At 39.3% G+C, this 7,281-nt stretch overlaps 1 pseudogene; it reads left to right on the top strand.

The window, feature by feature from the left end:
* The first annotated feature begins 2,518 nt into the window (after positions 1-2,518).
* On the top strand, positions 2,519-3,250 carry LOC114048303 (annotated as a pseudogene).
* Positions 3,251-7,281: the final 4,031 nt, after the last annotated feature.

Raw genomic sequence — 7,281 nt, 5'->3', positions numbered from 1 at the left:
AAAGCTGAGTGTAATCCTGAATGGAAAAATTGCATATTTAATGAATTAAAGAACTTTGGGGGTATTTTCAAGGAGAACACCAGAATTGAATGGAAAATTTGACCTGCAAGAATAAAGAGAAACACAAGAACATAAACATTAAAGACTAAATATGCTAATTCATTAAGGTTAAACTGTTTACTTCTTATGTAGAAAACATCTGTAACTCTTACAAATGTTATCAAGTGGATAGTTTGAAAGATAATACATAGAGAAGGCAGTTTTTTGAACATTATGGAATTCACAATAATTTTAGATTAATTAATGAAAGATTTTAGAATCTATTTTGCCCTTTTATATTCTGACAAAACTGATATCACAGATGAAATGCGTAAGTATTTAAAAATGAAAAAATCTCAGAATAACAGAATAAATTATTAAGTAACTTAACTGAATAAAATATAGAAACAGTAGAAGAAATCAAAATCATATGGAAACAATTAATATATATATAATATATATATTATATATATATACATATACAAACATATATATTCCCTAATATCTTGTCTGCTACTGAAATTGTTCTGCAGATGCTTTCATTGATCTTCAGAAGATGAGTATGGGGGGCAGAGCCAAGATGGCAGAGTAAAAGCAGTGACTTGATTGAGCTCTTCTCAAACCCCTCCAAATACCTATAAAAAATGGCTCTAAATAATTCTAAAGCAGCAGAACCCACAAAAAGACAGAGTGAAACACATGTCCAGCCCAAGATAACCTGAATGGTTGATCAGAAAGGTATATTGCACCAGGCTGGGAGAGGAGTGCAGTTCAGTGTGGGCGCGCAGGCAGCACAGGCCTCAGCAAACCTGGAGCAGATCTCAGAGGCCTGAATCATGAGCAGCTGTGGCACTTTCCAGAACTCTCAACCCAGGAACGCCAAAGATAACTTAGAAGGTCAGTGGGAAAAGTCTGTATTTGTGGTGAGAGAGAGAAGTGCAGTGGTCTCAGCTCCAGTCCCTGAGCCTGACCCCAGGGTGGCGGCTGCTACCTGAGCTTCAGGCCCACAGACTGAGGTAGAATTAGTGGCTGATAAGAGGGGGATTGCAGGGATCTCTTTGCTGGTGCTGGATTCTCTTACTTTGCCTATGCTTGGATCTGAGTCACAGTTCTGGGTGCTGGTCCTGGAGCAAGGAGGAGTGCTGGAGTAGTGGAGCTTGGAGGGGTGGTGGAGAGGAAATCCTTCTCACAGTTCCAAGACAGAAAAGAGTGCTTGTGGTCATTCATAGACCAAAGCATAGGCCAGGAAAGGAATAACACCTCACCCTTGATCGTAGCACCTTGGAAGAACTGAAAATTTACAGGTCCCTAGAAGTATCTCTCAAAACAGTTGCACAAAACCCCCAAAATTTGGGACAGTACATTTTCCACACTGGAAACAGACCCCTATCTTAACAAAGAGCTTATAACTCAAGTAATTGGCTGGGATCATGAGCAAGTAGCGCAAAAAGAGTTAGACTATATTATCTTACTTTGGTGACAAAGAAGATCAAAACATAAAACCAAAAGAAGACCACAAAGTCAAAGCTCCTATATCCAAAGCCTCCAAGAAAAATATGAATTGGTCCCTGTCCTTGGAAGAGCTCAAAAAAAGGATTTTGAGAAGCAAGTAAGAGAAGTAGAGGAAAAACTGAGAGTGATGCAAGAAAATCATGAAAAACATGTCGACAGTTTGCTAAAGGAGACCCCAAAAAATACTGAAGAAAATGACACCTTAAAAAATAGACTAACATATATGGCAAAAGAGGTCCAAAAAGCCGATGAGGAGAAGAATGCCCTAAAAAGCAAAATTGGCCAAATGGAAAAGAAAGTCCAAAAGCTTACTGAAGAAAATACTTCCTTAAAAATTAGAATAGAGTAATTGGAAGCTAGTGACTTTATGAGAAATCAAGACACTGTAAAACAAATCCAAAAGAATGAAAAATTAAAAAACAATGTGAAATATCTCATTGGAAAAACAACTGACCTGTAAAATAGATCCAGGAGAGAGAATTTCAAAATTATTGGACTACCTGAAAGCCATGATCAAAAAAAAGGGCCAAGACATGATATTTTAATAAATTGTCAAGGGAAACTGCCCTGATATTCTAGATCCAGAGGGTAAAATAGAAATGGAAAGAATCCACTGATCACCTCCTGAAAGAGATCCCAATAAGAGTTTCCGGGTCAAGAAGAAAATAATGCAATCAGCCAGAAAGAAACAATTCAAGTACTGTGTAAACACAATCAGGATAACACAAGGTTTAGCAGCTTTATATATCAAAGTGCTGGAGGGCTTAGAATATGATATTCTGGAGGGCAAAGGAGCCAGGATTACAAACAAGAAACACCTACCCTGGAAACTGAGTATAATCCTTCAGGGGAAAAAATGGATATTCAATGAGATAGAGGACTTTCAAATACTCTTGAAGAAAAGACCAGCACTGAATAAAAAATTTGACTTTCAAAGAGAAGACTCAAGAGAACCTGTTGGTGCAAGATGGCAATGCTGATCTCCAAGAAGAGGAAATTTGTTGCTGATGGCATCTTCAAAGCTGAGCTGAATGAGTTTCTCACCAGGGATCTGGCTGAGGATGGCTATTCTGGGGTGGAGGTTCGAGTTACCCCAACCAGGAAAGAAATCATCATGTTGGCCACCAGGACTCAGAATGTCCTTGGAGAGGAGGGTTGCTGGCTTCGTGAACTGACAGCTGTTGTTCAGAAGAGGTTTGACTTCCCTGAAGGCAGTGTAGAACTGTATGCCGAGAAAATGGCCACCAGAGGTCTCTGTGCTATTGCCTAGGCCAAGTCCCTGTTTTACAAACTCCTGGGAGGTCTTGTTGTGTGTAGGGCCTGCTATGGTGTCCTCTGCTTCATTATGAAGAGTGGAGCAAAGAGATGTGAGGTGGTGGTAACTGGTAAGCTCAGAAGCCAGAGGGCCAAGTCCATGAAGTTTGTGGATAGCCTGATGATCCACATGGGAGACCCTATCAACTACTATGTCAACATAGCTGTGTACCACATTCTTCTCAGAAAGGGTGTATTGGGAATTAAAGTTAAAATCATGTTGTCTGGGGACACAAGTGGCAAGATCGGCCCTAAGAAACCCCTGCCCAAGCATGTGAGCATTGTAGAACCCAAGGATGAGATTCTTCCTACCACCCCCATCTCAGAGCAGAAGAGTGGGAAGGCAAAGCAACCAGCTATGCTCCATCCAGTGCCCACTGAATAACAGGACTCTATGACACCTGGAATGGTGTGCCAAAAGCTCTTCTATAAAGATCTTTAATAAAATATTTTTAAAAACAACAACAACAAAAAAGGTAAACAGGAAAGGGAAATTATAAGGGACTTAATAAGGTTAAACTGTTTAGATTGCTACATGGTAAGATGATATTTGTAACTCATAAGACCTATTTCATTATTAGGGTAGTTAGAAGGAGTATATATAGACAGAGGGTACAGGTGTGAGTTGAATGTGAAGAGATGACATCTAAAAATAAAATTAAAGGGTGAAAGAAGAATGTACTGGGAGAAAAAGAAAGGAAGAAGTAGAATGGGGTAAATTATCTCACATAAAATTGACGAGAAAAAGCTTTTACACTGGAGAGAGAGAGGAGGGAGATTATGGGAATGAGTGAACCTTACACTCATTAAAATTGGCTCAAAGAGGGAATAACATTCACATTGTGTTATGACAACACTGTCTCAAAGAATTCAGAGTCAGACCACCTTGAATCCAAGTTTAAGCATTTATTGGGAATGACACCTCCAGTGGGCTGAGCTCCAAGAGGAATGAGAACTCCTAGGTGGCACAGAGGATAGAGCATCGGCCCTGAAGTCAGGAAGACCTGAGTTCAAATCTGGCCTCAGACCAAACACTTGATACTTACTAGCTGTGTGACCCCGGGCAAGTCACTTAACCCCAATTGCCTAAAAAAAAAAAAGAATTAGAAGTTGAGGGGATGCCCATCAGTTCAGGAATGACTGAACAAGTTGTGGTATGTGACTATGATGAAATACTGAACTTCTCCAAGAGAACTGAGTCAAATTTATAAAAACAAAAGCCATTCCTCAATTGATAAATGATCAAAAGATGTGAACAGTTTTCAAATGAAATAAAGCTATCTATAGCCATATAAAATATATTCTAATTCACTATTGATTGGAGAAATGCAAATTAAAACAATTCTGTGTTACTACCTCATACCTCTTAGATTAGCTAATAGAATAGAAAAGGAAAATCACAAATGTTGGAGGATACATGGGAAATATGAGATATCAATGCACTGTTGGTGGAGTTGTGAACTGATTCAACCATTCTGTATAGCAGTTTGGAACTATTCCCAAAGGACTATAAAGCCATGCATACTCTCTGACCTAACAATACCACTTCTAGGTCTATATCCCAAAAGACATTAAAAAAAAGGAGAAGGACCTATATGTACAAAAATATTTATAGCAGCTCTTTTCCTCTGGTAAAGAATTAGAAGTTGAGGGGCAGCTAGGTGGCGCAGTGGATAGAGCACTGGCCCTGAAGTCAGGAAACCTGAGTTTAAATCCAGCCTCAGACCAAACACTTGATACTAGCTGTGTGACCCTGGGCAAGTCACTTAACCCCAATTGCCTAAAAAAAAAAGAATTAGAAGTTGAGGGGATGCCCATCAGTTCGGGAATGACTGAACAAGTTGTGGTATGTGACTATGATGAAATACTATTTACTGTAAGACACGATGAGCAGAACATTCTCAGAAAATAACCTGAAAAGACTTGCATGGGCTGATGCAAAGTGCAATGTACTTTGTGCAAAGTAACAGCAATATTGTAAGATGTTCAGCCATGAATGACTTAGCTATTCTATGCAATATAATGATCAAAGACAGCTGTGAAGGACTTATGATGAAAAATGCTATCCTTCCCCATGAAAAGAACTGATGGTGTCTGAATAGGATTGAAGCATACTTTTTTTAACTTTATTTTTCTTGAGTTTTTTCCTTATCTATGTTTTCTTTCACAACATAACTAATATGAATATGTTTTGCATAACTACGCATGAATAACCTTTATTCAATTGCTTGCCTTCTCAATGAAGGGGAATGGGGAGGGAGGAAGGGAGAGAATTTGGAACTCAAAGTTTTAAAAATGAATGTTAAAAATTATTTTTAAATGTTACTGGGGAAAAAAATACTAAATAAAAGCTTAAAAAACCCTCCTGCTTTTTTAATATTCATAATTTCTGTTGTGTAATCAGCATCACTACACTATAAATCAGCCTATATTGTCTTACCTAGTTGCTGGTTCCTCTTGGAGTTCAGTCCGTTGAAGGTGTCATTCCCAATAAATGCTTAAACTTGGATTCAAGGTGGTCTGACTCTGAATTCTTTGAGACAGTGTTGTCACAACATGATGTGAAACCAGTATAATTTTGGTGTACCTGGGTAGGCAGAGTCTATGACTCTGACCCCTTCCCCTCTAGGTGGAGCAGAGTCTCTGATTCAGACCTCCTGTAATCCAAAATTGAACCTGCATTTTTCCCTTCTCTTAGCCAGGAGTCCTTAAAGGACCTAGGAAGGCTTGACTGGATGCTTTGGGCCTAGTGCCTGGTGCCCCTGTGGCTGCCAAAATTGCCTCTGGACAAAGGATGTTCTGCTTGGGAATTTCGCAGAGAGTTCTTTCTGAACTCATTTCTTTCCTTCATCTCTTCTAGTGGGATGCCACTGAAGAGATGCACATAGCTATAGGGAGGATTTCCTTAGGCTTACTGGCACTCAGTCACAGTTCCCATGCCACAGGACTACTAAACTATAATAGAGCCTGGTCTTAATATAATCTAGAGGATGAAGAAAAGGTATCATTATCTATGCTTTCTGTTTGTATTTGTCTGCTCTGCATCTGTGTGAAAACCTCTGTGTCTTTTAAATGCAGTCAGCCAGAAAAGGAAAAAAAAAAAAAAGAACTGTACCTTGGCCCTTGGCTGGAAAGACTGATGAGCATCTCTTCAAGAAAGGTTGTTGACCAAAATAAAAAAAAAAAAACACCCTCTCTCTCTCTCTCTCTCTCTCTCTCTCTCTCTCTCTCTCTCTCTCTCTCTCTCTCTCTCTCTCTCTCCTTCTCTCTCTCCTTCCTTCCTTGGACTTTGGCCAACTTCTGGAGGTGAAGGGACAGATAGAAAAAAGAGGAAGGGGAAAATTTCTCTCCTCAGATCTAAGAGAAAAATGGTCACTTTACTGATCAAAGAGAGGTAGGCTTCAAACTGCACTTGTTACATTTTAAGTTAAATGTCTCTCCTAATTTGATGTTTAAGATAAGCTAGAATTTATTATACTATTTGGCACCACAATAAATTAAGGAAATGCATAGATCTGAAAAAGAGATGCCTCAGAGACAGTTTTTGAGCTCTCCAGTATAGGGGAGAAGGGACTAAGCACCAACTGGATCTTTTCCAGAGTCCCACTCACCTAGACTAGCAAATTCAACGCACCCATTCTCACAGAAGTTTTTAGGGGGGGACATAGAAGTGAAGTTTACTTGAGTAAAAGTTAAAAATATTCTTAAGATCCTTCATGCTATGGTCCCAGCTTTGACTGGGTTAAGGCTACAGTGAAAAGTTAGAACTGCTAAAAACAGTTAAGCAGATTCTTTTAACTCCTCTCATTCCAGATCAGATTAAGAAAAGACAGTGCTGGAGAATGGTAGGGAATTTGAATCACCCTCCCCCACCTAGCAAAATGAAGGAGGGGATAGGCACAACAGCTACAGTGGAGGCCCCACTGGCAACAGCCCTGGGCCCCTGGGCACCCTGAATCCCACCCCTCTAGTCAAGTAACCTCAGCCTCAGCAGTGTCTACAACTGTGGGGAGAGAGGAAAGGAGGATGGGCCAGGGCAGTACAAGGTAAGAAGTTAGCCAGCCTCTGCGTTTAGTAAGCCCAACCTTCTATCAATAACATGATGATTTGAAAATGTAATTAATGTCATCTGAAATTTGCTGTTTGTGTCATTATTGTATTTCTAAACTGTTGTAAAATTCTCTTATATCGTAAAATTTGAGTGACCATTATGAGCCAGAAATGGTGTTAAACAAAACAATTTTTAATCTGAATTATGTTCCAACTAAAAGAGTGGGAAAAATTGTTTAAAACTAGTTATGTTATTTTATTAAGCCTCCTAACCCTGCCTTACAGCTAAAACAATTTGGCTCTTACTTATGAAAATTGTAAGATTTTTACCTAAGTTATTTGGGGCCATTGTTATAATGTTAAAAC

This window comes from Vombatus ursinus, unplaced genomic scaffold (assembly GCF_900497805.2).
Source record: "Vombatus ursinus unplaced genomic scaffold, bare-nosed wombat genome assembly UNPS02014792.1, whole genome shotgun sequence".
Classification (NCBI taxonomy): domain Eukaryota; kingdom Metazoa; phylum Chordata; class Mammalia; order Diprotodontia; family Vombatidae; genus Vombatus; species Vombatus ursinus.
This window is presented reverse-complemented; position numbering and strand designations above follow the sequence as displayed.